We start from the raw sequence: 20,614 nt of genomic DNA, 5'->3' as shown, positions 1-20,614 counted from the left end.
TTAATTGAACTTATACAAGAACAATTCCAAATCCACAGAAATAGTATCTAAAATAGGAGGCAGAGAATTACAGGCAGGTTAAAACTGAATAGAAACTAGAAAAGGCCAAAAGATCTTAAAGCATCTTGTGATTAGCAGCAGACTCACTACTCCTCAAAGATGTGTTCTCTAAACTCGTCATTGAAAGCTGGGTCAAGCTACTTTCTACCTCATATCCTGCTTCTTAACTTTCTTAGCACTTAAAATATTCTGAAATAATTTCACTTGTTCTCTTGTTTACAAGTTCATGGTCTTCCTCTATTAGAATGTAAACTCTTGAAGCCAACTGTGGTGTCTCACATCTGTAATCCCAGCTACTCCACAGGTGGATATCAGAGGCTAGCACTAACAAAAATTAGCCCTTATCTCAACTGATAAGCTGGATGAGGTGGCATTCACCCGCCATCCCAGCTAGCCACTCGGCACAAATGTGAGACCCAATCCAGACAAAAAATAAAGCAAAAAGGACAAAGGTTTAGCTCAGTGGTAGAGTGCATACTTAGCAAGCAGAAGGCCCTGCATTCAAACCCCAGTATCACAATTAATTGATCAAAATTAAAAGAGAATGTAACACCCTGTATAGCTATCTTAAACAAACAAAAATGACTTTTTTCAAAAAAGGAAAACAGGAAGGCAAAACAGGTCCTGTCTGTGGGTTGGTACCAATAGGAGGGAAGAAGATATAAGGAAAGGATGAAGGAGGGTGAATATGGTAGAAATATTATGTACTCATGTATGAAAATGAAAAAGTAAGACCTGTTGAAACTATTCCAGGAATGGGGGGAAGGGAGATAAAGGTGAATTATGGAGAGATGAATTCAACTATGATACATTTTAAGACTTTTGTAAATGTCACTATGTACCTCCAGTACGACAATAAAAGGATTTAAAAAAAAAAAGAATGTAAACTCTCAAAGAGCAGAGATCTAGTGTGCTTTATTCATTCATTAACCCAAAACACCTAGAACCTATCCTAGCACACTGAAAGCCCTCAATAAATATATGTGGAATTAAGTCTGGGCTTTTAGAGTGTCCTTAACTAAATCTCTAATACGTATTCCTTGTATAATCAGGTTTGCTTAAAGGCTCATTATGATGAAGATATAGTTGACAAAGAAAGGAACTCAGGATGAATATGATAGAAGAGTTGGAGTGACATCTTACTATATTCATACATTATAGTATTATGAATGTGTTGGCATGAGAACTTTGTTTTGGAAAAAGTTAACAACAGAAGCGAGACAACACAATGAGACGTCACTGACATGCATTCAATTCATTTTATCAACAAAGTTTTATTGAGTCATATATGCTGAGTTCATAACTTTTTTGAGGAACTTAGCAATAAAATAAATGCAAAGATGGTAAAAACTTATAGAGGAAGCAGGAGCCAATCTGCATTTAAATAGAATGGCAAGACTTGAGTATGTTTTCTTCTCCAAAGTGAAGCAACCAAGAAAGTAAAATGCTCAGAGTATAGGAAAGAAGATGTAAAAGGAGAGAAATAGGACAACAACTATATTTTATTGCACAGATTCAATGTAAAACTGTGAATATGTGATTCTGATTTGGAAGTGAAGAAAGAAAGGAGTAAAAGATGTCACTCTTTGGGGCCCCAGAGACTGAGAAAATAGGACTATTATAAGTTATTTTTGTCTGTTCTTTTCCTTTTCTTATTTGTTTTACATTTTCATTAGCATATAATAGTTGTATAGGGGTTTTCATTGTGACATTATTTCCATATGTGCATAGAATGTACCCCGGTCTGGTTCATGCCCTTCATTATTCTCTCTCTTAGCACACAGTATGTATTCTTTTGTATTTGGCTTCTTTCTCACTACTTAATATTGTGATATTAAATCATATTGTTATGTGTGAGTATGCTCCATGTTCTCATTATTGCATAATATTCTACTGCATAAATATGCAAGTTTTATTCAAGCATTGGATGTTCAATTAAATTAATGAATGCAGATGGACATTTGAGTTGTTTCCATTTTGTGACTTTCATGAATAGTGCTGCCATAATATTTTCCTAGATGTGTCTTGACGCATACAGGCACACATTGGCATATACCTAAAGATGAAAATCTTGGCATATTTTTCATTTCATGTTTTGGATACCAATGATATTTTGTGTTATTTGGTTTATTTCATTTCATTATCCCATCAGTTGCAATGTAATCACTTTATTTTATGTGTGTCATAAGTACACTCCATTGTCCAATAAATTAAAAAATAATTTTCCATAAACTTTGTATATATTCACTTTGACTTCTACCATCACACACACAGACCACTCCATCCCTTCTATCCCCCCACCCCCAAACCCACACACACACAACCTTCATCCATATAACACCATCTCCGATACTGAATCAGCAGGAATTTGAATTAAAGACTATTTTTTGTCTTTAGCATGATATAACAATTGTCTACACTATGTGTTTTTCTTGTTCCCTTACAAATATAATGTCTATATAATCTTAGTTTCCAAATCACATTCCTTAAAAATAGTGTTGTAATATCATGTAGTATTGAATGTTTCTCTTGAGACCCTCAATACTCTTTAATTCTGTCTATAAATAATATAGTTTCTTCTTGCATTTACCTATTATACTCCATACTCTTTATTCTAAGACTATGGAAAATTGCTCAGGATATATCTAAAAAGATAACAATAAGATTATTATTTGTTATGCTGAACATTTGATTATATTTCCAATATGAAGAATCAGATCATTTTGCAGCTGTAGGAAAGGTTCTTAAACTACTCTTTCAATGACCATTTATCTCCCATATTCTTTCTGATCTCTCTTTCTCAAAATCACACTGGAGTCAGTCAGAGTTGTCAGCATTTCTGGATTTGTGCTTTATGCCTCTTTATAATTAATCTTTTCCAGTTTTTAAAAAGTAATATTTTAGCTATGTATTATTTATTTATTGGCAATAAATAAATAAATAAGTTGGGGATTGAACTCAGAGCCATTTTTTGTAACGGGCCCTACCACATGTTCCTAAGCATTTCCATTTCTTATCCTTGGAGGCTAGATTATAAATACCACTCAGTCAAAATATTTAGCATAGTCTTTGAAGTTTCAGATTATTTGTGCACATATTCTCTGGAAAGAATAATTCAGTTGGAAATTGGGATGGGAATTGTCACAAATGAGAAGTTTCATGTCTAGACTGTCCAGAATGGCAAATTTATATTTTATACAGACATATTTCCTCCATTGAAAATATTATAGTACATTTCTAAAATGTAATTGATCACTTAGAATCATTTGTCAAATCAAATTTGTAGTATATACAAAAATAATGAAGTTTGTGAACAATATCTTCTAGACCTTCCTTATCTGAATGTCTGTGGGTAGGGCTTGGAATTTACATTTCTAAAAGTATCCCCACATGAAAATTATCCAAAATAAAGAGTGACAACAAATTCTTTGAAACACTGTCTCATATTTTAACTCTGTATTAGCTTCAAACCAAATGTGTTTCATATACAAATCGACTGGTTAAATAAAAGAATTGAGGACAATACAATCTCAAACACCACCATTAATTTCCTGAAATTTTTTTCCTTTCCACTAATGAATCTTGCATGTTCTGAATCTATATCCATAATAGACCAAAGATCTTTGATAAAGTAGGTGGCACTTGCCTTGCATGTGGAAGGCACAGAAACAACAAATAAGCAAACAACAAAAAACAGGAGTAGAAGTCCAGATCAGTTTTAAAGTGCTGGCTTACAAGGAACAACCATGGTCTAAATCATTATATAAAATTATTATGGGTTGGATCTTAAATATCCCCCAAAGGTCACATGTTGAAGGCTTAGTCAAAAGTTGATGGTTCTATGGGAGATAGTGGAAGCCATAGGAAATAGGTCCAATTTGGAGAGAGTGAGAGCATTGGGGCATACTGTTGAAGGCTATAGTGGGAACCCTACCCCTTTTTCTCTTGCTCGCTTTGTTTGCTGACCATCACAAGGTGAGCAGAACAAGTTGCCTGCAATGTTGTTTTGCTTTGCCACAGGCTCAAACCAAGGTGGCAAAGTGAACATGGACTACATCTCTGTAACCATAAACTAAAATAACCATTATTATTTTAAGTTATTTATATCATGTATTTTTGTCACAGTAATGAAAAAGCTGACTAATTCTAAAATAATACAGTGTTCAAAAGTATGGACAAATAATCTGTCTGCAAAATTCAATTCCTTTTTTTGCAGGCCACATTAGTGTTCGCATTTTTTTTCCTTCCCTAACATCTATCACAAGGCATCTATGCTTTCTGATTTAACAGTGCCAGCACCTACTCTGAGACATACAAGACTACAAAGAAAGGCTTGTTGCCTCTGGAAACTATCAGAACAAATGAATATGTATAGTTCTTAAATGTACACATTAATTTATATGCATTTTTCTTAGAGTAAAAAGAGAACACACGATCTTCAACAAGATCATGTGACTCATCAGATCATTCCTCAAACTGATGAAGTGCATTTCTTCAGAGATTGCAGAGAATTTATTCCCATAAACACTGCCCAAGGAAGAAGATTCCTGGTACATTCCTTAACTCTAAAGTTTTTCCTTCTTGGAAAAAATACTAAAGGGTGTTCTGAAGCTACCTAGAAAATATTTTACTTTAACCCTCAGTAGGATCATCTTGGTGGGCTCCATAACTATAAGGAAATCAGTCTTTGGAAAGGACTAAATATGTGAATTAATTTGTATGTTCCTCTTTTCTCTAGTCAATATAAGCTTACACTTAGCCAGGTGCTTGTGGCTCATGCCTGGGATCCTAGTTACTTTGGAGACTGAGATCATGAGGGTAACAGTTCAAGACCAGCCTGGGCAAGAAGTATGCAAGATTCCATATTGAGTAACAGCTGAGCATAGTGACCTGCCATTCCAGCTAGGGCCTAAAATAGGTGGATCATGGTCCAGTCCAACCTGGGCAAAAAGTTAGACCCTATCTCCAAAATAAGCAGAGCAAAAAGGGCTGGAGGATGTGCTCAAGTGGTAAACTGTCTGCACAGAAAATACAAAACTCTGGTTTTAAAAAAAGAACAGTACCACCAAAGCAACAACAAAAAACTCTGTTTATCTCTTGGTGATCAGAAGTGGTATCTTATCATTTAAGGTATGAGCTGATGTTCCCAAATGTTTTTACATTATAGATTCCCCTGGAAACATATCTTAAAGGGCTGCCAGTTTAATAGGAAGTTCCCTTCATATTAAATAAAGTCTTTGGAACTATTGCAGTCTTACAGTTTCCAACACAGCTTGCTAAATACAAAGTGCAGTGAGGAGGCAGGAATCCTCACCAGGTCCTAGAGAAAGAACAGTTAATCTAAATATGAGCCAGATTGTCCATGAGGGGATAAGTGTCATTGAGATTCTGCCTTATTCTCTGCATATCCTGGTCTATCATGTGAGGTAAGAGCTCTGAGAATTCAAGTTCAATAGAAGGATTATGAAGAAAAATTAGGCATAGTTGATATCCTACTCTATTGGTTCCTTCTTAATCTAAAGAGAAAAATAGAGCATAGCATAGGTAAAGGATGTGGAACATTGGTACTTAATAATGCATCATCAAGACAGGATGAATTTTCAGGTAAAAGGGATGTATGAGAAGAGTTCTGAATCACTGTGAAGAGATTTTCAAACAGAAGAAACAATAAAAATGACCCCAAAATGGGAATGAAACTAGGATAACTTAGGAGAGAAAGCAAGCACAAGAAGGGAGAAAGAGGTCAAAAGTAAAGTTGTAGAAAGAGCAGGGTGGGATAGCACTGGGCCTCTGGGATCTTGTAAAAATTACTACTTTAGTTAAGTATAATGTCTTGGCAGAGGAAGGACATCCTACTTCCAGTTTTAAAGGATGACTCTGGCTATTTATGAAGAATAGTCATGGAGGAGTGGGGAATAGAACAGAATGGAAAAACACAGAAAAGAGCAGGAAACTATTGCTATAGGCCAGGAAAAGATTATGAGATCTTGGATGGCGGTTGTGGTCAGTGCTCTATAGTGCTATACCAGAAGTCTTGATCAGATTATATTTTGATAAAGAATATACACAAGTTGATGGTAGTACCAACAGAATTTGCTTGAAATGACTATGTAAATAATATATCTCATTTCCTAAGTTTGAGAATTCAGAAACATTCTTCCAAAATAGTATCCCAGATTACTTAAACTACCAGTCTGATTTCAACAAACAACAACAAAAAACCCTGAAATTATCATCATCCTCAAATTTTCTTTATTATTCATTTATTCTCATGCACATATATTGTTTAGGTCATTTCTCTCCCCTCCCCCACCACCCTCTCCTCTCACCCCCTCCCCTCTTAACTTCCAGGCAGAACTTGTTCTGCCCTTATCTCTAATTTTGTTGAAGAAAAGACATAAGCATAATAAGGAAGACAAAGCATTTTTGCTAGTTGAGTTAAGGATAGCTATACAGAAATATTCCTAGCATTGCTTTCATATACAAATGTGTTACAACCCATGTTGATTCATCTCTAACTGATCTTTGCACTGGTTCCTGATCTCCTCATGTTAACTTCTGTCACTTTAAGGTTTCTGTATTAGTTCCTCTGGAGTGGGGACATCAAATGCTTTCATGTTTTGGGTTTTCTACCTATTCTTATATTTCCGGTATGGGCTCTCCCCTTGTCATGTGATCCAAGTCCAACCACATTGCTGTATTTGTCCTAGATCTAAAGTCCGCATATGAGGGAGAACATACAATTTTTGGTCTTCTGAGCCTGGCTAACCTTGCTCAGAATGATGTTCTCCAATTCCATCCATTTTACCTGCAAATGATAAGATTTCATTTTTCTTCATGGCTGAGTAAAATTCCATTGTGTATAAGTACCACATTTTCTTGATCCACTCATCAGTAGTGGGGCATCTTGGTTGCTTCCATAACTTGGCTATTGTAAATAACGCTACAATAAACATAGGTGTGCAGGTGCTTCTGGAGTAACCTGTGTTGCATTCCTTTGGGTATATCCCCAGGAGTGGGATTGCTGGATCATATGGTAGGTCTATGTTTATATTTTTAAGAAGCCTCCAAATTTTTTTCCAGAGTGGTTGCACCAGCTTGCATTTCCACCAACAGTATCTGAGGGTTCCTTTTTCCCCACATCTTCACTAACACATGTTGTTGGTCATGCTTTTGATCATGGCTATTCTAACAGGGGTGAGGTGGAATCTTAGTGTGGTTTTGATTTGCATTTCCTTTATGGCTAGAGATGGTGAGCATTTTTTCACATGTTTTTTGGCCATTTGAATTTCTTCCTTTGAGAAAGTTCTTTTTAGTTCAGTTCCCCATTTCTTATATGGTTCATTGATTTTGGGAGAGTTTAGTTTCTTTAGTTCCCTGTATATTCTGGTTATCAGTCCTTTGTCTGATGTATAGCTGGCAAATATTTTCTCCCACTCTGTGGGTGGTCTCTTCAGTTTAGAGACCATTTCTTTTGCTGTGCAGAAGCTTTTTAGTTTTATGAAGTCCCATTTGTCCAGACTTTCTCTTAGTTGTTGAGCTGCTGGGGTTCTATTGAGGAAGTCCTTGCCTATACTTATTAGGTTCAGAGTGTTCCCTGCTCCTTCCTGTACTAACTTCAGAGTTTCGGGTCTGATATTAAGGTCCTTGATCTATTTTGAGTTGATACTAGTACAGGGTGATAGACATGGATCTAGTTTCAGTTTCTTGCAGATGGATAACCACTTTTCCCAGCAACATTTGTTGAAGAGGCTGTCTTTTTTCCATCGTATATTTTTGGTCCCTTTGTCAAAAATGAGGTGGGTATAGTTGTATGGCAAATACAGCAACGTTGTAGGGCTTGGGTCACATGACAAGGGGAGAACACGTATGGGAGGTATGAGGTTAGATAGAAAACCCAAAACATGAAAGCATTTGATGTCCCCACTCCAGAGGAATTAATACAGAAACTTTAAAGTAATAGAGGTCAACATGAGAAGGAAATCAGGAACCAGTGTAAAGATCAGTTAGAGATGAATCAACATGGGTTGTAACACATTGGTACATGAAAGCAATGCTGGGAATCTCTCTGTATAGCTGTCCTTATCTCAACTAGCAAAAACACTATGACTTTCTTATTATTGCTTATTTCTACTCTTCAATGGAACTGGAGAAAAGCACAGAACCGGTTCTGCCTGGAAGCAAGGGGGGAGGGAGGGAGAGTGTGGGGCAGGGGATAGGGGGAGAAATGACCCAAACAATGTATGCACATATGAATAAATGAATAATTTTAAAAATCATCAATCTTGATTCATCAAATGCACATTGATGTAAAACCTTTGTACTTTCTTCTTCCTCCCTGAGGCAGCAAAAATATAATGTGTCATGCTCAGAGAAGTGATTTTATCATTCCATTTTCAAAGGGCACTATTTCAATTATGAATTTAACAAAGGTTATCTGCAAAATGCATTATTTACTACCTCTGCTTTTAACACTCTTTGTGCATTTCTGAACATCTAAAAAAGACTAGATGTTTCAAATAAGGACTTAAGTTTGTTCATTATATACATAGTAATGTTGAATAACTACACATATGTAACAGGGGTTACATCTGAAACTGTCTTCTAAGTAAGAACATTCTGTCCTAGAACTCTTCATTTCTACTAATCCTCTCCTATATCATATGTGATACAGATAACAGTCACTTATTAATGTTACAATTTCACTTCCAAAACTCCATTTCAGTCATTCTCATTCTCTCTCTTGAGATGACTATCAGTCTATTGAAAGTGTATGCCTTTCCTAATAAATTTTACTTTCACTAAAAAGAAAACTCCTTTTCAGAAGACAACCTATACATGAATTTTAAAACAAAGTAAACAAAATGTGTTAGTTTACTAACTGTACTTTTGTCATACAGTGGAAACCTCTTTAATATCTGGAAAGATATTATAAAATTAGGACTCATTTGTCAACTATATACACAATATATAGAGTAGAGCAAAATTAAATAAAATGTGCATAACAAACAAGGTTATGGATGTGCTGAAATTTTCTAGCACATACTAACAAAACCTCCCTCAAACCAATGAACAAGTCCAGACATTACACTGTTCAGAAGTGGTTTAACAATTCTATTTCCAAACAGAAATAGAAAAGCTAATTGCACATACTACTTGTACTTTTTAAGTACAGGTACTTCTAAATGTATAATACTACATATTTCGTACATAAACTTGTCTGTTATGCACATAGCACTGGTAAATAAAATTGCACACATAGCAATGGTTATGGTCTGAGGTATCTTCTGAATGTAACATGCTGGCCTTGAACCATTCCCTCCTCAGTCCTTTTCTCTGCCTTCAAACCAGCAGACATGTACAGGCATTTATAATGCTTAGAGATAATTAATCAAATTCAATCCCACAGTCTTATCCATTTCAATATTGCTCAAAAGTTCAATTCCAAAGACACTTCTGAGCTCAAGGCAAACTCTTTCTGTTTGGGTTAATTCATGGACAGTTTGGACATAATGGTCTGGATTATCAGTGTAGCTCCCAGATCCTTTCTAATTTCCTTAAGTTTACCCAATCTAAAGAAGATGTACAATATTGGGACCATGCTTCCCAACTGGCATGGCCCACAAGGGAAATATGCCTGAGTGAGACTGCAAAGGCCCTTGTTGTGGAAACTGAGTAGGACCTGGATAGAGAGGCAGAGGTGCAATCAGGGTAGGAGTCATTTTTAAGCTTCCCAAATGTGGATGTAGGTCGAGATTTTCCTGAACAATTGGGACTTTCATGGGAGGTGATATGAGCTGACTCTGAGCCCCAGGAAATGGCTTCCCCAAGGTGTTGGCTTGGGATCCAGAGGAACTTCTGGATCCTGCCATTCTAGGAGTCTAAGGGAATCAAGATTTGTCCCACAAAGAGTAGCAAATGTGTGGGTATCTAATTTTCATTCTTGTATCTCTCAGATAAAAGAAAAACTGCACATAGGGAACCACTGCCCATTTTCTCTCCTTTCTACAGAACAAATCTAGCTGTAAAATGGTATTGTGATTAATGCTTCCTCCTTCTGGTCAGTGCTCCTGGTGTAGGAGAAATCATCTGGTAAAAACTTTCTTAAGTCAAGTATTTTCACTTTCTAATTTAAGACTACAATATCCAAACTTATCTTATTTACTCTAGTCCCTGAAAGAGTAAAAGTTGTGTCATCTATAATATGCTGAGTTGGTGCACTGATTATTTAAAGTCACCTGGGAAAAAAGCCAGCTTACAAAGAACTTTCATTAATCAACAAATATCGTTGATATGTTTATTGGAAATAAGCATTTCTGGGAACTTGGCTAAGACAGAAATAAAACTGAAAGTCTATGTTTGGTATTGGGTTGGCTTGAGTTATAGGAGGACTCTAGATAGTACAAGAAAGTGCTTTAGTCACATTATTAGATTACAAACCATTTCCTAAGATTCCATCTGTAATTTTTCCTAGCTAGCTTTCAGAATGGATGTGGAAAAGTGATTTCTCTTTACCATTCATTTCCCCCCTTTTGAATGAGAATGCCTATAGCTATTATACTATGTCTTTCTGATCATTATGTGTAAGATTTGCTGGACACATATAACTTATATTGTTATTTTCTCAGTTCTGTAGATGCAGATTAACAGAGCTCCAGGAGATATAAACAGATTCCACACAGAATACATATTTGGTCTTGATTTAGACAATGAGATGCTGTAGTTGAAGCTGAGAAAGTAAATAATTTAGTATGATTTTCAGGATGTATGTGAAAATTAGAGGACAGGGAGGAGGAAAAATTGATTCAAGTCCTACTGGTCCTGAGCAGTTAAATATGAAAAAATAATGTTCAATATATAGTGAGTGTCCATCAGTGAGCACAGTTATAGGGGAAGAACCAGGAAAGCAGGATTTCAAATCTTTAAAAATACTCCATTCAGCATTACCCAATCAAACTGAATTGATTCTCCAGTCAACAATTTTCCTTGGCTGGGCATGGTGGTACACTGCAGTATTCCCAACACTCAGAATGCTGAGGCAATATCTATGGAGACAAATGGAAGTTCCTTGGTCTCACAAAAGAAAGAATTCAAGGACTAACAGAGGTGTCAGGGGTAGACAGAAGATTTTTTTAGGATCAAAGCAAGTGAAAAGTGAGATTTCCTGGAGCAAAAGCAAAAGGACACCCTCAAAGGATTGAGGAATAGACACCTTTATCAAGCAAAGTATAACTACCTCTTGGTTCTTAGGTACTTTTATGGATAGAGTTCAATGACTATGTTAGGGATAAATGTACCTTGATGTGGTGCTGTACTTGCCCTCTGGCTTCTTTGTATTATTGTTCCTTTTTTTTACTTCCTACCCCATATCAGCAAGAGGATTGTGAGTTCAAGGCCAGACTGCACTTCATAGTGAGTTTGAGGCCAGTCTGGACTGCATAGAAAGACCCTGATTCTCTTCCCCCAAAAAAATTCCTCTAAGAAAATTTAGACAAATGCCTAGTGAGGGAAAATTAAATTTGCATTCTAACTAAATAAGTATTCCACATAGTTAATCCAAAAAGTAGCTCCTTATCCAAAAAATAATACTAGGATAGGAGGAAGAGAATAAGAGGCCAGCTATAATTTAATACAAACCAGAAAAGGCAAGATCTTAAAGCATCTCATGATTCATAGCAGCCAGCACTCCTTAAAAATGTATTCTCTAACCACAAAAAGCAAAGTTGCCTCCAGCTACTTTGGACCCCATTCCTTGCTATTACTTTCTTAACACTTAAAAAGTTCTGAAATTATGTCAGTTAATCATGTGTTTACAAGTTCATGTTATCCCTCTTCTATTAGAATGTAAACTGTCTAAGGAATGGGTCTAGTGTGTCTTACTAGATCAACTCAAACCATCCTGATCAACTCAAACCATCCTGAACATTTCCCAACACACTGGAAACCCTTCATAAATATGCAATAAAGTCTGGGATTTTTAGTATGTTTTCACTGAAACTCTAATACATATTACTTTTGTGGTCAAGTTTGTTTAAATGCACATTATCATGATTCATAGAAAAAAGAAGAGAGAAATGACAAATCAAGTTATCAGGGAAGCATATGCTAAAAGAGTTGGAGAGATATCCTGATGTTAGTATGAGTATATGATAATAATAGAAAACTTTAAAAGAAAAGATGAGGGCAGAAGTGAGGTTACAAATGAGAAGTGAAGCCAGATATGCTGATTTCAATATTTTTGAGAAATCCAGCAATAAAGGAAATACAAAGAAGGTAATAATTGCAGCTAGCACTGCCCTGAGAAGTAAGGAGAAAAGCCCACTGAAAGAGGAACTCATTCTCTGTGTCCTTCCCTGATTTAACAGATTTTTTTTCTTTCTCTTCTTCTTTCTTTCTTTGTTGGCACTAGATTTCAGAAGACATTAACAGAGACCCTATAAAGAAATATTTTCTTAGCCAAACTTTGTGCCTGCTTAAAGCAAAGGTTTAAGGGGAAAAAATCCAGCAAGAGTGATAGTGATCTCAGCTGCCCTAACTCTAAATAAGTGATTGAAGATGTTTTGGCCCAATGCACAAAACTTTCAGTTAAAACTGGGCTAGGGTGGGAAATAAGGGTAGCTAGAAATAAGGTGGAGCTGAGGCACATAGAGTACAAATTTCTGCAAATACTCTTAGGTTTCCCTGAGCCTTAGGTACCTCTCTTACCACATCCTAGTCCTAAACTTGGGTGGTCCTTGGTTTTTTGGACTCTTACTAGGTATTCTGGAGGGAAATCAGGGTGAATTCTTTTTTCCTCAATGTATCATTATATAAGGCCTGATTTTTCAAATGGACCTTACATTAGGAAACTGACAGGAAAAAAAAAAAAAACAAAACATTGGAATGCCTAGATAAAAGAACTTACACAGAATATTCATGAAACATCAATCTCTTATTAAGGCTAAGCATTTCTGGGAATTTCGTTGAGAATGAGAAATGGAATTGAAATTCTGTATTCATGACTGGGGGTGGGCTTGACTTAGAGGATGAAACTGTATGGTGAAAGTAAGTGGTTTACCAACTTTACAAACTTATGCAACATTTACTGAGGTTCCACTGTAACAGGTCCTTATAAAGTGCTTTTATTGAAAAGCACTTAACCTGGGCTTACAAAATCCAAAGGGTGTCTAAAAACAGGATAAAATTTTGGTTTATGTGTTCATGTTCCATCTGTCTCCTGTGTTCTGAGTCATTCTCCTTTGCAGTGACCTTGGATTCTGTGAACTACAGGACTGAATGATAAACATTCTGTGACAACTGTGGGTTTACCACCCAGACAGTAATGCCTTATGGTGACAAGTCCCTGACTTGCCACTCTGGAGATAATGATCAACAAGGATCACACTTTTGACCAAGATTGCTTAACTAGGCATAACTATAGTCCTTCTGCCACCAGTACTTCCTCTACTTAAAGTTCATGTCAGGAACTCAAAGATGTGCTGACATGATTACTTTTCTCCCTCCTAGAGCTGAGTAACATTGAAAAAACAAGTTTCCCTTCCCTGCTCTTCAACACTACTCATCTCTTTAATTGACATATTGGTGTGGATGACTGAACCTAGCCTGTTGGTAGTCTCTGATCTGGGGGTTGTGCCTTAAACTCTGGTAAGACCATCACATATAGGCAATGTCCTCTCACTGTGAAAACTTTTTAGGTAGACCAGACATAGACTCTTCTATCTGTGGATTTCAAAGCATACAAATAGAAAACACAGGCACTAATCAAAGGCTCAGCATGAGAGTGCAAAAAAATGCCCCCAAACAATTTGTAGGGCAAAGGAAATTTCATCTCTTCCCTCTCAAGTCTCACAGGAATGAGCTAACAAAGAGTATTAAATAGAAGAAAAGGCATATGAATTTATTAACCTGAAAATGGAACAAACCACAGTGTGAGGGAAAATCTCAGGAGTAAATGTACTCAACTTACTTATATTATTCATGCACATCATATATGGAAAGAGGAGGTGGGGGCATGAAGACAGTTTGAGGACTTATGCATTACTATTAGGTAAATGAATTATATCAGGCAAAGTTTCTTTGGACTATGAATTACCCAAGGGACAGAATCATTGTAAGGGATGTCAATGCAAGTGTTGTTACATGTCTCTGTCCTCTTTTCTGAGATGATAATGTTATTTTAGGATATTCCCTATTGCAGTCTGGTCTAAATGTTAATACAAGGAATTCCAAACTTCTCAGGGTACATAAAACAGTCCATATTTTGGGGATGTTATTCTCTGAGCCCCAAGATCTGTAAGGTGGTGGCAGTTATAGGGTATTTCTCAGAGGTTCTTTTTGTTTTCAGACTATGATTCTCATATTCTTGCCTCTTGCCTCGCTGGCATTATAGTATACACTACCATATCCAGCTTCTTTGTTAAGATTGAGTCTTCCTAACTTTTGCCCAGGTCAGGCTTGTACTATGACCTTCTCAATGGCTGCCCTTCTAGTAGCTGAGATTATAGGCGTGAACATTGTGCTCAGCATCAGAGGTTCTAATTCAACCCTGAAACTATCACAGCTGGAGAGATTCTTCATGGTGCCTCTTGTTTGACAGTTTGGATATGCAAAGTCAGTTGTGTGCTGGGCAGAAGAAAAATTCTTATTCAAAGACCTGCTTTAGGCCAAACACTAGGTGAGATTAGCCTAAATCAACTCATTTTGTCCTCATGACTGGGACTGAAGCAGATTATACTGTTGCCAATCACAAATTAATTCATCATTCAGCTTGTTATTGACTACATTTCCCTTCCTGAACCCAAGACTTAAACATGTATAGATAGTATAGGGAAGTTTTAAGTCACTCTATTGCCACTGAAGTTTTGATCATTGCAGTCCACGAAATGAATTAGCACACTAACTGGGAAAATAATCATACAAATTCATTAAAGTGCCTGAGCATGGAAGTCATAAACAAAATGACAAGGATAGGACTTCTGATGAGAAGGTGAATGGTACAGGCTCTGGAAGGTCGAGGGGAGGATGTGTACAGTGAGCAAGGGATGACTTGTAATGGTAGTCACCTGCAATAGTCATTGTCTGACCACACTTCTCATCTCTTCCTCCAGTGAAAAGATCTTTCCTAGATTGAAAAGGGCGTATCAGTACCTTGTCCACTGATTACAATATAAAGAAATAAAAATTTCTGTTTACAAAGGGGCAATTTTCCAGAGCTATTCCTGCATCTAAAAGGTCTAAAGTTTCTCTGAATAACCAATTAAAATTATGCTAACGACAGATATTTTCATCTCACTCACTAATACCATTTGGATCCTGGACTCAAGCCTATCTCTGACTAACATTAAATATACTGCTCATTAAAAATATATATTGTTGTCAGAACATAAATTTTATTGGTAAGATATGATGTCAGAAGCCTTATATCAACTGTTGCTCATGATAGTTCACTGAAATAGCTACTAGCATCATCATACATACTTGAGTAAACCGTTCAGACAGATATGCTAATTTCCTAATTAAATCATCACACATTTCTTGAACATCAATATATTTCATGCACTTTGTCTAAAACTGAGGAAATAAACATGAACAACAGAGAACATATTGGGTCTGCGGGATCAGATCGGAAGACAAAAAAACCCAGTGCTCCCATCCCCCATGAGAGTACTGTGGGTGCCATATCCTGTAAAGGCACAGGTGGCTTCACAAGTCTTGGCCCTCTGGGGATATCTCAAAATGCCTCAAGGCTGATAAACAGGAGACTTTCACAGAACTGTGCATATGTTCCTGCATAGACATGATAAGAGACCACTCCTAACTCCTGACTGTCCTCCCCAACAGTGTTCTCACAGAAATATGTCAAAGGACCACTCCACCCCTGACTTTAACTCCCCTCCCAACAAAATGGATCAAATAACCCTCCTCCCCACTGCCTTGTGAATGACAGATAGCTACCAATCTTCCAGGATCCCTGTCTGTCTCTAAGGGCAGCTTTTCCTTCCTCTCTAACAAATCTTACTTGTGTGCTGACCTTGTCATCCCAAAATCAAGCAAATTGAGTCAATTTGCTTGCTGCCTCACAAGCCAAATTCTTTGGCTGGTGAAGGCAAGGATTCTCAACACCAGCCTGTAACAAACTCCCTCCCCCCACAGGAAGTAGAAATAGGCAGTGTACTGCTCTGAGGGTAAATTCAGGTCCCTCCCTCAAATAAGAAGCCAAATCTGAGCTGCAGCTGACAGTCAGCAGCCTCGCAAACTTGGAGAAGACATCTTTTCTCCATGCAGTTCCCTCTGGAGCAAACAACATGAAGACAAAAACTTGACCTTAAGGAGACAAGTAAGTGAAATTCAAAAATGAAGTATAAACAAATTGGTACAAATAGTCATAGGGAACATTCAGAGACACATGGAGATTATGAAATGCTAAAAATACAAATAGGAAATTAGTTACACCATTGCTCCAAAAATGCGTTACAAATCTGGGACAAGAGACAAGACATAGTGTAAATAGACAATAAACCATTTGGCAATTTGATTTTTATCAAATAAAAACAAACTCAGTCCCAGTCTTAGGTAGACATGCTATTTGAAAGGATTAGCACAATCACTAGAAAGGGAACAGGGAGAACAGTACAAGCGTCTCAAGCAACAGGCAGAAGGGATCTACTCTTTTATTAAGAAAAGTAACAAGGCTAGAAAGGGCTTACTAGGGGAGCATGGGATAGTTAAAGAATGTTTTTCCTGAGGCCAGCAGATTCTTAGGAGGGATCAAGGAGGAGCTGCATGCTGGTTTGGGTGCAAGTCAGACAGAGTTCTTGAGTCTTGAGGAAGGAGACACTTAACTATTGATTGACAGAGTTAATAAGAATTTTATGTCTAACAGACCAGTGGGGGAAAACAAGTCAATTCAGGTATTCTTCTAGGAGGCCAAGAATGGGAATTTTAAGGGCCCGTGTCTGGTCTGTCATAACTAAAAAAAGAGACATTGGTCTTATGGGAAAGACTGCTTCCTTGTTCAGTGTTTTATAGTTTTAATTCTGCTGATCCACAAACATGGGAGTTCTTTCCATCAACTGATTCATTTTACAAAGCTCTTTCTCAGAAAACATGTTTCTTTAAGAGTAGCTACTTTCTAGGAGTAAAGGACTCAGGTAAGTTTAATACTGTTAACATGACTCATATAACTAGGAAAGAGAGCTACTTACATGACCTGGAAGATTAACAGAAGGCTTCACAAATAAAGAGAAAATTTTCACCAGTTCAAGAGCATACAACCCAGGCAGAAATGATGGGGAAGGGCTCATGTAATGTAAGATGCAGTATAAAAACAAATTACCTTAAGATGGAGGGTGGATGGCTCCTAAGGGAAGAGAAGGGAGGTGTCTAAGGGACAGGTAGGAAAGGGAAAAAAGGATAGCTATGAAAGAAATTAAAAGGGTAAATGTTACCAGATTGTGAGGGGTCTTGAATGCCAGGGTCAAGTAGTTTTGATTGTATCACAAATGATAGATCATAATGTTTGAAGTGTGTTCAAACATTTAAGATCAGAAAGAAAATGATTTAAATATTGTTTTCAAGATTTGATGTGAAAGATTTACCACAGGCAGAAGAAAAAATAAATTCAAAAGCTGCCAGTACAGAACAGTGCAATAGGCAAAACAAATCCCAATATTTAACAGGTATCTGACAGGTAGCCCAGTTTTAGGGTAAGAAGTAGAAAAACAGCCTTGTAAGAAATTAAAAGTATATATTTTACTCTTTCCTCACAAAAGGTGGATGGATCAACCCATTCAAATTTTCCTAGAAGAAAATTTGGGCAAATGCGTAATTCTGGGAATTTAGATTGACTTTCAAACTAAATAGGCTATTCTACATGATTAAACGAACATGTGCAAAGAACAACTCCAAATCCACAGAAATAATAATATCTAGAATAGGAGGCAGAGAATAATAGGCCGGTTAAAACTGAATATAAACTAGAAAAGGCCTGAGGATCTTAAAGAATCTTATAATTAGTAGCAGACTTACAACTCTTCAAAGATGTATTCTCTAAACTCAAGTCATAAGCTGTGTCAAGCTAGTTTCTACTCCAGACCCTGCTTCTTCCATTCTTAACACTTAAAACATTCTGAAATCATTTTGCTTATTCACTTGTTAATAAGTTCCTCTATTAGAATGTAAACTCTTGAAGCAAATCACGGTGTTTCACGTTTGTAATCCCATGTACTCTACAGGCAGAGATCAGAGGCTAGCAGTGACAAAAATCATTGAGCCCCTATCTCAACCAATAAACTGGATGTGGTGGCACGCACCTGTCATCCCCACTACCCACATGGCACAAATACAAGTCCCAATCCAGGAAAAAGACAAATCAAAAAGGATAAAGTGTTGTAGAAATGTTACAGACAGTATGACTGACCAGCAAGAATAAGATTCCAGCCCAGGTAGTTGGAGGAAAGGAAGGTTTATTATGCTAGTGGGCCAGCACCTGGATATCTCCAAAATGGCGCAGGCCCCGAGCTTGGGGTGGTTGAGGTTTTTATACTAAGAAAAGCAGCAGCAAGCAAGCAGGGAGTGCCAACGCAGACTTGGCAGTTAGCTGTTCAAGGTTACAGTATATCATGTCAGCACAGCTGTGGACGAAGGCCATCCATAGTTTCTAAGGAGATAGCTGGATGCAGGGGCCCCAGCTAAGGGGAAGGGCTTTACTCATCTTTGGCTCTTTTTCCAGCTTTGATCTTTCTCTGGATGTTCCTTCCTCTTTTACATCATAATCCCTTATGACTGTTTCTGGGAAGTTATTTAAGGACAGTCTTTGGTACTCTCTCACTAACTGTAATTTAACAGCGTTTATCCAGTTGCAAATGAACCTGGTGAGGAGATTTATCATACAAGGCCCTAGGAGCAGTGGTAAGAGTAATACAGTGAGTGGGCCCGCCAGGAGGTATACCCACAGAGTCCAGTTTTTATCCTGTAAAAGACTTTGTCTAGAATCTCTTGCAGGAGTGGAGGAGTTTTCTTTCCTCTTCTGGCAAGTATGTATCACCCAGGTTACTTTGGGAAAGTTGGCATGAGGCATTACCATTTGAAATGGGAACTCAGGATAGAAACAACCAAAAACAGTATCACATTCTGTTAGTAGGAAAGAAAGATTGTCAGAAAGAGCCTCTTGATTTAGGCTGTGTCCTGCTGGGGCAGTTACTGTCCAAAACAAGGTTATAATACCAAAAGAGAGATAGGCAAGGGATGGCAGAATTTAAACATCACCATAGAACATTGTCTGTGACAAACAACAGTCCATTAACTGTCTGTCCAGTTGACTCCTCAAGCTTCTGCCATGTGTAGACTAGTCAGCTTCCGGTTTGTGACTAGGGCAAGGCTAAGGTCCCCTCCTCAGGGTCAGTTTGAGCGTATGCTGGAGTCCTGGTTTTGGGAGGAGTCCCTGTTTGGGGTTATTTTTGGCACATGTTTTATACATTGTTTATAAATATTGTTGGCTAGGCTGGTGAAGTGCCTGGTTACCAAGACCAGGGCGGCTTAAGAAGACCTCATTAATCACCTTAACACAGCCATGGTCTGGAGGCCCCACAGCCGACAGGAGGAGGGTTGCTGGGTTTAAAGTCTAGGCAACTTTTAGCTTTGCTTGTGGATTTTTATAGAGCATACCCTGGTATCTGACTATCTGGTATCTGACAGTATTGTCAGCCAATACTGTCCCTTGTATTTTATTAGAGTCATTACAGAATGTGGGACCCTTAGCAGTTATTTTTCCCCCCAGTGTTAACTTTTTGTCTCTGATACGAAGAAGGCTGTGCCTGTGAGAGCTTGCAAGCAGGAAGGTCATCCCTTTGCCATTGAATCCAACTGTTTGGAGAGATAAGCCATTGGCTGATGTCATGAGCCTAGGAATTGGGTCAAACTCCAATTGTTACGTTGTTTCTCTCATGTACATGGAGGAAGAAAGGTTTTTTTCCACCTGGGAGTCCCAGAGCAGGAGCACTAACTAATGTCTCCTTGATGGCACGAAAAGCCTGTTGTTGTTTAGATTTCCAGATTAGGAGCTTCCTTTTGTATCCCACCTTTGTGGCTTTATATAAAGGCTTTGTTAGCAGTGAGAAATTACATATCCAAATTTGGCAGAACCCAGCCATTTTTAAGAACTCACAGATTTGTCTTTTTGAAGTTGGAATGGAGATTGAACAAACAGCTTGTTGTGTGTGTGTGTGTGTGTGTGTGTGTGTGTGTATCAAGGTTGACTTGGTCTTGACAGATCTGAACCTTTTTTAAGATATTTTGTATCCAGCTTTTATAAAAAACAGAGTGGGATCTCTGTCTCTTTAAGAAAGTCTTGGTGGTTAGTCGCTGCAAGGAAGAGGTAAGAGTGTGTAGTCAGCTTTCTTTTTGCTGGGTATGCTCGTAAATCTGATGTCAGAGCAGTTCCAAAGATGGTTGGGGAGTTCTTGAAACCCTGTGAGAGATGGTTCCAGGTTAACTGTTCTTATCTCCCTGACTGGGGGGGGGGGTCTTCCCATTGGAGAGCAAAGATGGGTTGGCT

The 20,614-nt window shown here is 37.6% G+C and overlaps 1 protein-coding gene across 7 annotated transcripts in view; it reads left to right on the top strand.

Moving 5' to 3' along the window:
• The first annotated feature begins 16,187 nt into the window (after positions 1-16,187).
• LOC109693777 (interferon-induced very large GTPase 1) overlaps positions 16,188-20,614 on the top strand; it is a 40,111-nt gene continuing 35,684 nt past the window's right edge. For 2 of the 7 annotated variants that reach the window (XR_012451082.1, XR_012451080.1), the window contains exon 1: positions 16,228-16,396. The gene's annotated coding sequence lies outside the window, so the exon portion shown is untranslated. Of the gene's footprint in view, positions 16,397-20,614 lie in introns of all 7 variants that reach the window. The other 5 variants (XM_074084861.1, XM_074084859.1, XR_012451079.1 and 2 more) reach the window with 4 other exon arrangements.

Source organism: Castor canadensis, chromosome 1, assembly GCF_047511655.1.
Source record: "Castor canadensis chromosome 1, mCasCan1.hap1v2, whole genome shotgun sequence".
NCBI classification, from domain to species: Eukaryota; Metazoa; Chordata; class Mammalia; order Rodentia; family Castoridae; genus Castor; species Castor canadensis.
Note: the sequence above shows the minus strand (reverse complement) of the source record. Positions and strands in the feature narration are given on the sequence as shown.